Consider the following 14,829-nt stretch of genomic DNA (forward strand, 5'->3'; position numbering starts at 1 on the left):
GAATGCATCCTGAGATGGTGACTAGTCAGTGAGTTTAGGCTGGCAGTGGCTGGCATATATCATCAATTATTTATTACATTTAATGATTTTCAAATCATGGTTTTGTTTTTATTTTTAAGGTTTGGAGGGGCTGACATTTCCTTCTGCACACCCACACACTGCATCTGCGTTGCGAACAACAATTTGTTAAATAAATATCCCACTTCTTTTTTTTGTCTTTCAACCTTTCCAATTAGATTTTTAATTCTATTAATTTTTTCGTACTTTTTTTTTTGTGAGAAAAGAAAACTCTAAATAATTACAAAATCAACGTTTGAGCGAAAGTAACACCAGTAAATTTATCCCTATCAATAAAGGTACAAACCATCTTGGGAGGAACGTCAAGAATTTACAAATTGACTTTCTCGATCAAAGCTTATTTAGCTAAACAATTCGCAACTTGATTTTGTTCTCTTGGAATATACCGCAGAAACCATTGATTTTCCTGATATAAAATATTATGGATTCGCCTAATCAAAGTTGAATTTGGAACAATGGAAGAGCTTCCGATAATGCCCTTAACAACTTCCAAGCTATCAGAATGAATGATAACTTGGTCATAGCCCCTTCGTTGAACAAGTTTGAGACTGTCAAGAATGCCCTAGAGTTCCGCATCAAAAATCGAACATTTACCAAGGAATCGATGATATCCAAACAATCCAATTTCCCTCTTTATCACGAACAACGTCCCCAGCTGCAGCAAGTCCAGAACCAGTTGCACTGCCCCATCAGTATTAAGATAAACCTGCTCCTCAGTGGTATGTGCTTCAAAAGAGCGCTCAAGGCATCCGGAAGGGACTTCTTGAGATGAGGAGAAGAAATGGATTGCCCAACTATAAGATCCTTGAACTATTTCTTTTGAGCTCCAAGGTTTGCCTTGAAAGATGTATAAATTTCGATTTTTCCATATACGCCAAATAAACAATCCAAAAAAAATAGGCCCAACTAGCTCCCCCCTCGTGAACCAACATATTAACGTGCATATTAAGAAAAAACCAACCCTGAGAAAGAATAGAGAAAATATTTGAAAGGTACTTACCTGGATTAACCTGAGCCCAAACATCCTTAGTAGCCAGACAGTCTCATAGAATGTGTAAAATATCTTCCGAGTGATACCCACAAATGAGACAGGAGGAATCATCCGAAAGACCCCTCCTAACTCTTTCTACATTACTAAGAATTTTTCCTTGTAAAACCGTCCAAATAAAGATACGAACCCATTGAGGACTAGGAAACTTCCAAACATTCTTTCATTTCTCATCTCTCAGATTCCAGTCTCCTTCCTTAAAAGCCTTATAAGAAGTTGTAACAGAAAAAACACCAGATGAAGTGTGACTCAAAGAAATGAAATTCTATCGGGACCTTCAAAAGGATGAGTAGAAGGGATTACCCTTAATAGCTTGGATCACATCTTCTGATAACCAAACTCGGAAAAGATCTAAGTTCCACAAGCCCTCATCAGTAATCATCTCATACAAAAGACAATTAGAATTCAAATTTGCATTAGGAGAAGTGTGTCTAAACAAAGGCCCAATATCGGGAATCCAATTGTCCTTCCAGCGCTGAATTATGTGACTATCTCCAACAGACCAATGTAAGTTTTCACAAAGTAATGCCTAAATTTTGGAAAGAGACTTCCAGATAAAAGAACTCCTATCCTTATCATTTGGTACTTCGATCTAAGCACACGAACCCAAAAAAATTCCTTATCAGACACCAATTTAAACCCCAACTTCAACAGAAAAAGATATATTCTAATCTCGGAGTTTCTTCAGACCAAGACTGCCACACACTTTTGGTTGACAAATGGATTCCCAACCTACTAGAGACATCTTTTTTTTCCTCTCGGAAGACCCCTAGATAAACTATTTCACCAAACTTTCAATCTCATCGTAAATTTTCCTAGCTATCATCATGGACTGCATGAAGTAGCTCGGAATAGAAAAGAGAACTGATTGGGCTAAAATAACGTGCCCTATTAAAGAGAGATTTTTGGCTTCCCAGCTTTAAAGCTTACCACACACTTTTTCCACCACGAACTGAAGAGTGCTACTAGTGACCCTCTGGTGAAAAACAGGAACTCCAAGATAATGGCCAATATTATGAACTTGTTAAAAACCAAATATAGTGTTGATCGTATCCACTGTAAATTCATCCGCGCCTTTAGAAAAGGAAATATTGGTCTTCCTAGCGTTAATTTTATGCCCAAATAACACACAAAATCTATCCAGAATATTTTTTAAGACTATCATGTCTCGAATCTACTTTACTGAAGATAACCAAATCATCAGCATAAAACAAATGCGAAATAGTAGGCCCGTTTCTAGAAAGACGAATAGGGCTCCACTTTCCTTCCGAAATAGTAGAATGAATCAAATGACGAAGCCACTCCATACAGAGCACAAAAAGGTAGGGAGAAAGAGGACACCCTTAACGAATACCTCTAATAGGTCTGAATTTAGATAACGGAGCTTCATTCCACATAACCTGTATAATAGAATTAGAGATAGAGGACATAATAACATTAATAAGATAATCGGGGATACTTGTCGCTCAGAGAGAAGCGTCAATGAATTCCCAACTAACTCTATCATAGGCCTTCTCCAAGTCAATTTTAATCACTATCCATTTCTATCTTTTTTGACATCTCATAGTATGAATTACCTCTTGAGCTAAAATAATGTTCTCGTTGATATTGCTTCCTGCAATAAAGCTAGCCTGTTCCTGCGCAATAATTTTAGAGAAGATATGCTTAAAACGATTAGTAATTACCTTTATCGTCAACTTGTATAGAACCGAGCAAAGGCTTATTGGTCGAAATTGACCAAAAACTTCAAGATTCTGAACCTTCGAAATAAGAACGATCAACATATTATTCAGATCAGGATTAATAGAATTTCTATCGAAGACCTTCCTAATCCAATCACAAACCGCTCCCACAATAGTGTCCCACTGCTTTTGAAAGAAAAGGGCATGAAAACTATCACTACCTGGTGCTTTAAGAGGAGCCTATCAAAAAGAGCCTCTTTAATTTCCACATTTGACACCGATTTCCCCAAAAAAACTAATATCAACTAGATCAAGTTGAGGAAAACTGCTAGCAGGTAAAATACCCAAAGGCACAGAAATTTCTCTATACAATATTTGAAAGAACTTGTTCGCCTCTCCTTCAATGTCCTCAGGGTCGTAGATCCAATTACTATCAAAATTGCGAATTGTAGAAATACGATTATTTTTCCTCCTTTGCAAAGTACGAGTATGGAAAAACTTAGTGTTCCGGTCATCCAATTTCAACCAGTCACACATTGCTTTTTGCTTCCAAAGAAGTTCTTCGTGGTGAAGAACACTCTCAAGTTCTTGGTGAAGAAACAAATCCTCTTGATTTAAACGGTAAGAACCAGAGTACTCCCTTATCCTCTGGATATTGGCAATTCTTTTGATAAGATCTCTCTTGCGGGTGGTAATATTATCATAAAATGTTTATTCCACTCCTTAATTTTATGAGTGAGCTTACCAAGAAAATCAGATATATTACAAGAGAAATCCCAATTTTCCTTCAAAAATCCATCAAAATTCAGATGTTCAGCCCATCCAACCAAAAATCTAAAAGGTCTTCCCTAGGTGAAAGAAATACTCGGATTCAAAACCAAAAGGAGAGAGCGATGGTCTGACTTAATCTTTGGAATGTGAGAAACCATGCAACTAGGAAAATTATATATCCAGGCCTTATTTCCCAAAGCACGGTCTATTCTCTCAAACAAATATCCCCTATGCCAAATGAAGGGAGGCCCTCTAAACCCTAAATCATGAAGCTCAGCTGAATCAACAAAGTCACCAAAATATGGGCATCTCTTGCCCCTAGAGAGGCCCCCAAATTTCTCAGAAGAGGAGAGGATTGCGTTGAAATCACCAATAGCAATCCAAAGGATCTGACCAAGCAGATTTGTAGACCTCAAATCATTCCAAAAAAATTAGCGCACTTGCCTATTGGGACTACCATAAACAAAAGAGATGAAAATAGGATGTGACGAGGGCATTTGCCAAACCTGAGTCAAAATGAATTGCGGATGGCTACAGACCACCTCAAGGCGAACGGAATCTTTCCATCCTAGCCAAATACCCCTAAAAAAGCCAATCACCTTCACACTGTAAGAATACTGGAAACCCAACTTAGCAATAATGTTGTTAGCCTTGGCCCCACTTACTCTCGGTTCGAGCAAACTAACAATATCAGGTTTGTACTCCATATTGTATTCCCGAAAAATTCTAGGGAATTTAACATTTGCACAGCTCTGGTAATTCCACGAAAAGATAGTAATATTTATTAAATAAAATTTAAAAATAGAATATCATACCTAGCTTTCGAGGCAAATATTGCCTTCTGAATTTGAACCTACTCCATCTAGCTGGCATTCAAATTCTTGCTGAGAATTTGAGGAGATAAGAGCTCCACCATCGCCTCCATAGACTCAACTAAAGGAATACGCGTGTTCACAGAAGGTTTAAAATGATTCCCTCGACCCCGTAAAGCAAAAGAGGTCTTTCGATTACTTCAACTACCACTGTCTCTAGCACTGCTTATTCGATCTCTAGGATTAGTTAAATTCGAACCCAAAGCCGAATCCAGGACCTCTACTGATTGTGAACCTGATTTAACCTGTTGATTAGATTGAACATTTTTTTAAAAGTAACTATTGAATACTTACCTAGATCAAGTGTGTTATCAGATATAGGAACAATGAATCCTTCAGATTCATCAAACACGAGATTGTAATGTGCTTTAATTTTTTCCAAATCTTCAACTTCAATATTAGCCTGGTTTCTAGAATCCAAATTGCCTTGACCGCTTGTGTCATCAATTGGAGTATTATTTTGTAAACATGCATTCTTCGAATCTGCAGAAGCAGAAGAGGAAAAAATAGAAGCAGGTAATTTAGCCATAGAGCCCCCATTATTATTAATAAAACCACCCAACCCCGTAGGCCTTTTCCCCAAAAATTTATCCAAAAAATCTTTGAAATTTTGGCCCAAGCTTTCCAGAGCAACACTGTCCAAATTATCATTCATAACTGTCCCCCTAAATAAGCCCAACCCCACGTTACCCTCATGATTTGCATCAACTAAAAACCCCTAACACCTTTTTTATTAACCCTAGTTTTAAAACTCATTGAATTAGCAGCCACCTCCACATTAGCTTTTTCCCCTACAATTTCTCCAGCAGACAGCCCCGCATTATCACTTAAATCCTTATCCACCATCAACGCCAAAAATCTAGACCCTAATGGGTTTTTAGTTTGTTTCGCCAAACCTTTCCCAGAAATATTCCGCTTCACCCGCCATGATGATTTTCTTTCCACCAATATCCACAGCCTAAACTCCGGTTCCTTCTCTCTGCTTCTAGAACCATTGTTTCATCGTCCATGTTGCCCTCGTTAGGAAGGGCCACCCCGATCGACAATTCATCACGATACACCATCAGGTTTTTATCCGTCACAACCGATGGGCACATTCCTTTAACATGCCCATATTTACCACAAGCAAAACACACTGTCCAAAGAGCCTCATATTCGACACGTTGGACAGCACCGTCAACAATAACCTGCGAAATCAATGGCTTTTCCAGATTAATGTAAACAGCTAAATGAGTAAATCGGCTTCTAGTCTGATTATCAGTCTAGACATCAAGTTTGACCACCTTCCCAATGAGATCCCCAATGGCTTCAATTATTTTTCCGTTTATAAAGGTATCCCGGGAGACTCGGCAGATGAATCCAGGCTAGCACCACACTAGGGTAAGGTTGTGAAGGTCTAAAGTGTTTAGTCCATAGTTGAACAGTCAGGTACTGTCCATAGACGATCCAAGGGCCCTGCGTCAAAACTCTGTTGTAATCATCAACAGCCTAAAATTTAACCAAAAAATAGCCATTAGTAATGTCCATTAAACGAATAGGATTCACTGGTTTCCAAAGAAAAATAATGCGATTATGCAGGGCGTTGTAACCAATTTACGTCCTAGAAGTTTGACGATGATCGTCAATTCTATTTCTCTGAAGAGAATATCTTTAATACGATCCGAGAAGGCAATAGCAGGAACACCGTCAATGATGGTCGTATTCACATCTCCTTCTAGCAACTCAAAATCATTATCACTCCTCGCAGAAAGCACAGAACGATCCGAGTCAGAGACTACAGTATGTCCCCCAAGAGTTTGTCTTTCCATGACATAGTTAGTTGTGGATCAGGATCCACAGCCATAGAAGTATCTCCTTCAACGGAATTATCTTTAAACCTCACTTTTTTAATATTTCGATCACTATCAGGATGAGGATCACCATCCCCATCATTGCTAAAAATTTTTTAAATAAAATCCTTCCACCCAACAAACATTGGTGAGTTACGTTTATATTTGAATATTGTAATTCCACTCAAAACCCTAAAACATACACTTGTCAGGTTCTTATTTGCACGTGATAAAAATAATACTTAAATATTTAATATATTTTTTCGTAACTAAAAATGAATATGCTTAATATATACATGATATAAAATGTTAATATAATTTATTAAATGAAAGCTTGGTAATATTGGTTTTTGGACTTCAACGAAATTATCTCCAATTCTTTTTATATTTATATTTATATTTATTTAATTGATTTATAACTATAGTTGTAAACTTTTAAAAGAAATAATAATTTTATCTCTCTCGAAAAACAATTTTGTTGTGTTTGTATTATCATATTTCATTTTAACACTTTAACCTATATATTTTTCTTTTAATAAATAAATTAAATAGAATGGAAGTTCACCACGTCAAACAATTGTTTTTAAGAGGATACGTTTGATTATTTTTTATAATAGGACTCTTCTGACATGATGAAGTCAATAAAAATTTTGGGATTTTGATGAGTATAAATTTAAAGTTACACAATTTTAAGTAGACTTAGACTATAAAATTTGTTGCAAAAAATGTAATTTTTGAAAATTTTGAGGCATATTCTCGATTGGTAAAGGTGGAGAGTTGAATCATAAAATTATGGTTTTATATTCTACTCCATGATGCCTTTACAACGGTATATCATATGCTCAAAATGGTTGAGTAATGAATGAAAAATTGATGCTCAAAGTAAGCTACTTGTGAATTATGTTGAGAGAAAAGAAAAGCTTAGATCCCATATTGGTTAAACACCAAGTGTGAGATATGTATATATATGAGAACCCACTTGAAAGTTATTGAATAAATAAGCTTAAAACTTTGTCTTGCTTACAAGGGGGTGCAAATCCAAACCCACTAGGGTTGGGGGTGCACCCGCACAATGTGAGTGATGCAGAATGTTTGGACTCGTCGGGTTCAAAAAGGACTTGTGGGATATTTTAGCTACCGTGGGGGAAGGGTGAAAAGAACCCCCATCATGAAATAGAACATGAAACCGTAAGCTCCCAAGCAGTGGGAGGAGCCTAGGGCTTTGATCGCGTGCCTCTATTGAAGAATGAGCCAGTGACTCATAAGTAGTGGTTTGGTTAAGGGAACCCATCGGAGCCGTAGCGAAAGCAAGTCTTCATAGGGAAATTTTCATTGCTTATGGACCCGAACCTGGGTGATCAATCCATGACCAAGATGAAGCTTGGGTGAAACTAAGTGAAGGTTTGAACCGACTCATAGAAATTTCTAAAATTTTTCCATGTTGAATGCCTATAAAAGCCTAATGAATACTGCAGAATTCTTTAGAGACACAAAGACACATAACAAATTTTTCACGCTAAAATATTCTTTTCTTTTTCCTATCTAAATTTTCAAACATTTCGGTGATAGAAGAAGGCAAGGTTTGTTCGTTGATTACTGCAAAGGTACTACTACTACCACGATTATTTTGTTGTTAGATCTTGGGAGACAGTTGACCAACGTTTCTCCAAGTATCATAGGAGTGGCCGAATCTGTCTTAAGGAAACTGTGAAAACATGTATCAACATCTAGTAAAACTCGATTCTCTTATTCGATTTTTGGTTTTCCAAAATCTTGTTTATTTAATTGTTTTCAATTCTGATGTTTTAAATAATTCTAAATAATTATTCATTTTATTTTATTTAAATTTGGTGTTTTTACATAAATATAAATATTTGTTTATATAAATATTTGCATATATTAATTTGTTTTATTTGTATATATAATTATTTATATATATTTATTCGCTTTTTAAGGTTAAAATTAAATTATAAAATTATCACTAAATTTTGGAATGATAAACCATCGTGCTCTATCGAGAACGGTGATGAAAAATCAAAGAATAGCCACAGCGAAATCCGAAAGAGATATTGCCACGAGATTTAAAGGGGGTGACGAGCTTGTTGTTAGTCTCAACTATCCGTGTTCCACAACTCACCGAGAGATGAAAATTTTGCTACTATGTCGTGGTTTGCTCGCTAAACATCACATATATGAGTTTAGCATCCTGAAAGGGTCGTATCATTTAAGTGCAGTTTTTGGCCCAAATTCTACTAGTGGAAGGTTTGGGTTCTACCTCCAGCCGTTTCTTTTTTAAGCGGGTTCTACCCTTCCCTTCCCAAATTTCATTCAAGATGTTTTGTACAACTTCCATGTGGCATCGGGTCAATCGACAGGTCTTTCTTAGTGACTACTAATCACACCCTAGCGTGCGTGCACCAGGGCTATAAATCAACCCAAATACTAATAATAATCTAGCTGTGTACTGCAAGTGTGACAGGTCGAGTTGTAATGTTTGTAGTGCTAGAATGTAATACCCAAGTATTCCAAGGATCAAACCCAAGCGAGTTCGAGGGCAAAGTGATTCCTATGCAACAAGCATGCAACCAAAAAATCTAGTTAACTACTCGCTAAGTGCTATATTACGACAATTCATAATCGAGGTTAAATTACACTAATTGGCTACCTACATTAAAAAGGACCAAATTGTAAAACAGTAAAAAATTAAGCAATTAACAATTCAATAAAAAAAAGTGATTGGTTGACTTCTATGTTGCTAATTAGTTTTTGGATTAGGGATCTAGAAGGCTTAAACTTTTAATTGGCTCAATTTTACCTATCGGTCACCATTTTACCAAATTAGACGACTTAGTCTTGTTTATCTCTCGACCTCACCAAACTAACTCGGGACAGCCAAATTGGTGCTCAATAGGATCTCCTCTCGTTATCACCTATCTATGTTTTTCCTAAAGGCGTCAATTCTAAGTTTTGAAATTTATTCAATTTAGTCTAGTTTCTACGATTTAGTCTCTGTATCAAAAACTAACCAAGCAATATTTCCATCAACCAACTACCAAAGATTTATTACCTAACATAATTTCCATACAAACAACCCAACATACGTTCAAAGCATATATTAAAATAAGCACAAAAACTAGCGTTAAAAAAGCTTAGTAATTTCTTGATGGTTGCTTGAGGAAGATGAAGGTAGCAACAATGGAGATGAAAAATACCAATAAACTTTAGATTTTTTACTAAGAAAAAGGAAATAGAAGTGAGTTATATTAAAAGCTATGGATTAAAATGAAAATACAAAAAAAAAATTGAGCATCAAACTGCAGTTTGCACCTCAAAATGTTAAAAATTTGATTTAGTCCTTTAAAAATTATAAAGATATAGACTATATAAAATTTTCTGGCTTCGCCCTTGATAGTATATATTTCTTATATTTAAATCATCCAAATTATAAATTAAATGATGCAATATAAATTTATATTCAATAATCAAAAGCTAAAATAATTTCAATAAACTGCTAGGATAAAAATTTAAGGAAAAAAAATCAACAGTTAGGTGATAATATTATATAGCTTCCTTTAAAATTACAATTTCATTGTATGTATAAAAAAACATTTTAAATTTAATTAACTTATTAAAAATATTAGAATAAAATTAATAATTAATTTTTTTACAAAATATTTAACTAAAATTTGTTTATTTTATTTTTAGTATAAAAATTTTGAATTCAATCCATCTCAAATTTAAATTTTTTTCAATTCAAAACTATTCTAACTTTCAATCTATTTCGATTTTACCTCATTTCAATGCTTCAAACTCCATTTTTCAAATTGATGATATAAATTGGGACCCATTTTGCCACCAAGACTTGCGGGCAACAATAAAAGCATAAGCCGACTGCTAACGATGGGATGGATTATAAATTTGTTGAGTGATATGTAAACGAGATTAGAATTTTAGTTTAACAAATTGCGTGCTTTTAAGTGGTTTCTTTGTTTTAAATTCGTCTAAGTGATTATATGTTTTAAAAAGGTAAAAATTTTAAAGGGAAATTCTTTAAGGTTTTAAAATAAAATAGAAATAAACTTTCAAGTGAAGAAGTAAAAAGTGAGGCAATTAAGCACACCAAATGTTTGAGTAAATGCTCTCAAAGTAATTTCTATTACTTTGAGGAATTACAACTGAGTGATTACAAATGAGAGAAAATGTCTCTATTTATAATTGAGCTTTCTCAAATCTAACGATACAAGTTAAATTACATCAACGGTTGATATTGAAACCTATCTACAATATAAAAGTCTCAAAGGATTTAAACTCTATACAATCTTATCTCTTATAATTTACATTATTCATCATGATAACTCTAGTTTTACTGAAGTGTTCCATTAGACCACTAAAATTTCAAGTAGATTAATTTCTCCATTTATTTCATAAATTGAATCAATTCAAGATATTCAAATATGCTTTATTTAATCAATTAATCTTTAGAGACATTTCGTATGTATTCATCTTATCCGTAACATGTAAGGTATTAAATTAAAGGAAGTCAACGGCATTGGAATGACGATAAGGTTGGGTTTTAAATTAATAAAATGTTAGTTTAACAAAAATAATTGTAGTGAAAGGGAATTAAAGCATATGGGATTAGTTGGATGGAAGAGGTGACATGTGACATGTGAAGTGGGAAAAGAGGCATGTGAGAAGTTTGGCGTTAGGAAGGTGAGGTAGGTAAAGGTTAAGGTAACCCAGTCTTCTACTTCTGCATTAAATAATAACAATAATTAAAAGAGAAGAAGTTAGTTAAAAAGTTGGTAGGGTATGGGGTGGGATTTCCATTAGGAAATGTTGGAAGAAGATACGTAGAATAGAGAGCGACTCATCGCATCCCATGTGCCACTATAGTAGGGAATGGGATTCCCACTCTCACCCTACAATTATATTAACACAAAAGTAGAAGTATTCATGGGACGAGTTGAGTCGGGTCGGGATCAACTAAAATTCAGGCATATTTATTAGGCTCAGGCTCAGGTTAGCCTGAAAAATGGGCCTAAAATTTGCTCAAGTCTAGCCAAGATAAAAATAATAAAATTTGGGCTCGACCTGGCCTGCCTATATTAATTTTTATATGATTTTTAAATATATATAACACATCAAAAATATTAAAAACATCAAAATAAATATTTCTCAACCAATTAAAAATAAATTTTAAAAAATATGTAGACTTAAATAACACTAAGATAAGTGCAACTTAATAAGCAAATGCCTCTAAAACAATAACAAAATTAACAAATGCCTTTAAAATAATAACAAAATTAATAATAAAATAAGTTTTATACAATATCCAAATAATAACAACAAAATAGTAGCAATATAATAGTAAAATGGTAGCAAAATAGGGAGAAAACAACAAGAAAATAACATTAAAAAAAAGTAGATTTTTTTTGTCCTTTAGTGAATTCGGGCCGAGCCCGGGCCAAAAATGCCTATCCCGAGGCTCGGCCTATTTTTTAAGTGGGCCTTATTTTTCCATTCAAGCCCATTTTTTGGGCCTATATTTTTGCCTAAACCCTCCCACATTTTGGATGGGCCTTCGGGCCGAGCCGGGTGGCCCAACCCATGATCAGGTCTACATAAAAGTACTTAAAACTTTTTTTAAGGTTTAATAAAAAATTCACTTACTTATACAATAAAATGTATTCATTATTTTTTATCAGGCAGTAAGAATGACCTTCAAGTGTTCGATGATATGTTTAAGTTAAGCACAACATAGCTTACTCGCCGCCTATGACTACAAGGTGTTTGTTAAAATGCTTGTGAGAAACCGTCTACCTTGTTCTGGCCCATTTCTGGTTTAGCATTTCTGTTAACGGCCCATTTGGTTTTTGGTTTATCAAATTAAGTCTGTTATTGTTGTTATAACAAGTGGTACAATTGTAGCTCGTTTGCTATTTTTTTTTTGTTATTGATGGTTCTAGAACACCAGAACTCCTATAAGTAGCCTAGGTGCTGCTTTATCATTCTTATGCTATCAATGATGATTAAATTGAGTGTTACACTCACAAGCTCTCTCTCTTTTCTCATGTTCCTTCTCTTTTCTATAATTCTTTATCTGTTATTAATATTTCTTTATTCTACTTCATGAATTTCTGGTTTTTTTTTTTTATCATTTATGCTTTACTTTCAGATTACTGCACTGTTATTCTTCATACTTCATGTAACATCTAACATTTTTCGATAAAAATTAACTTGTTCCGGAATGGTTTGAAAAATAAGTTTTTCTTTTTACGAAAGTAATATTAAAATAATAATTAATTATAGACTCATTTTTATTTATCTAAGTGGTATGTTTTGAATAATAAAAGAAATTCAATGAAAAATTAAATTCTTTTTGAGAAATTGATTGTTTTTATTTTTTTTAAATAAAACTTTTTAATTTTTAATTTTTAAAAATAAAAAATTATGAAAAAAATTAAAATTTTAAAAATAAAAAATAAAAATATTTTTAAAAAAAATCTAAACTTCAATGTTATCTAAATCAGACTAGATTAGTTAGACTAGAAATCAGTTGAGATATCGAACCAAGCTAAAAAAATCAATTGAACTAGTAATTGAACCAATTTCAAACTGACCTGACCAATTGGTAACAATTGGCTCGACCGGTTCAAAGTAAATAAATTATAAAAATTAAAAATTAAAAATTATATAAGAAAACGTTTTAACTGCCAAATTAACTAAATTTTTAGCCTGATTCAACCAATCCATACCACTTCATGGGTCAATCGGTTTTTAAAATTTTTAAATTTTTTTAGCCTTCAACATTTACAATTTTTTTTGTCAATTTAGTCCATACCCTTTAAAAGTATATAAAAAATTTAAAACGGATACACAAATTTAAACCCTAAACACTCCACGATAAGCACTAAAGTGTTGATACCTAACATTCCACAATAATAATCGCACAGAAGTGCTAGTATAAATCGCACCAAAGTATCAATAACAATCGCACCAAAGTGCCAGTAAGTTCCCACCAATAATGTAAATGAATCTCATAACATGCCAACTATATCGGACTCTATCTTAGACTATTTAATAGGGTATTTACCATTTCAATGTATACAAGTTTACATATCGATTAACAATCACATGAAATCTTCACATCATTTGCATTTCATTATCCTGCGCTCAAATATCAATCGTCTATTGTATCACATATCCATTTAACTAGTTCTTACATCAATTGCATTCAAACATACTTGACATTAATCTCATACATATCATCACTTTTCACTAATTCAACAGGACACAATATACTTTAACATAATCCTTTATTATATCATACCATGAACTTAATGGCATACATAATTATAAGAATTCATTAAATCACAATTTCACTAAATATCAATCATAGATAAATAAATAAATAAAAACCTTACCTTTCATGAGACAAAGCTCTAAATATCACCTTACTCAATTTAATATTTATTTAAACTATGAATTAAAATTAAGTGTTAAAAGCATAAATTGAAATGGAGCTGCTCGACTACGACCTTCACCTTCCTTTTATTCCTCAATGTTCTAGCGTTGTCTTTAACCATGTACGATAAATCTGATTACAAAAAACTTATCAATTCCTGTATAACACATAAAAACACATCAATTAAATCCGAATTTTCATCTATTCAATTTAGTCCCTTAACACCCTAATGTCTGAAATGCTTGAATCTTTTGATATTCTTTGTCGAATTAAAATTTGATTTCAAATTCATGCACTAGGTATATCATACTTTATTCTATTCAATTTGGTCCCTAATGTCATAAAACTAACTATTCATCACTTTCTATTATGTCTCAACATGACCCTAACACTACCTAAGCTTATCATTCAACAATTTTAAACATTCAAACCTTAATCTCACCAAGAATTCCTTAAAAGGTATTTTAAAATAAACTTCTTAAATTGAAAGCCTAACAAATGGGTTGGATTAATCAAGCTTAATTGATCATAAATTTATAAAAAATTCAAACAAATAGCTTGATTACCTTGGTGAATTATGGATCGGTTTTGGCTAAGAACTTGAGAAAATTTTCTTGCTCTTTCACCTAGCTTGGACGGCACAAAGATGATGGAGAAGATGATACATTCTCTCTCCCACTCACATTATATTTATATAGATAATTAGTAATGTAATTAATCTTTAATTAACCTTAATGGATGAGTAAGATGTAATTTTACTTATCTAAGTGGAAATGAGTTGCCATGATCAATCCATAGCACTGATCATAAAATGGTGATGGCCAAATATCCATTTAGTCGTTGGTTCATTTGCTATATAGTCCCTATTGCAATTTCTAGATTAAAATTCAATAACAATTACACTTTTAAAAATTAGTTCATATATTAATTTAACTACTGGGCAATCCAATAATATAACCACATATTAGATATGTCAACTCTTCAATTAGTAATTTTATTAACTCAATTTATAGAATCCAACTTCAAAATCGCATTTTTCACATTAATAAAAATCGAGTCATTACAAATCCACTAACATTCT

Source organism: Gossypium hirsutum, chromosome D13 (assembly GCF_007990345.1).
Source record: "Gossypium hirsutum isolate 1008001.06 chromosome D13, Gossypium_hirsutum_v2.1, whole genome shotgun sequence".
Lineage (NCBI taxonomy): Eukaryota > Viridiplantae > Streptophyta > Magnoliopsida > Malvales > Malvaceae > Gossypium > Gossypium hirsutum.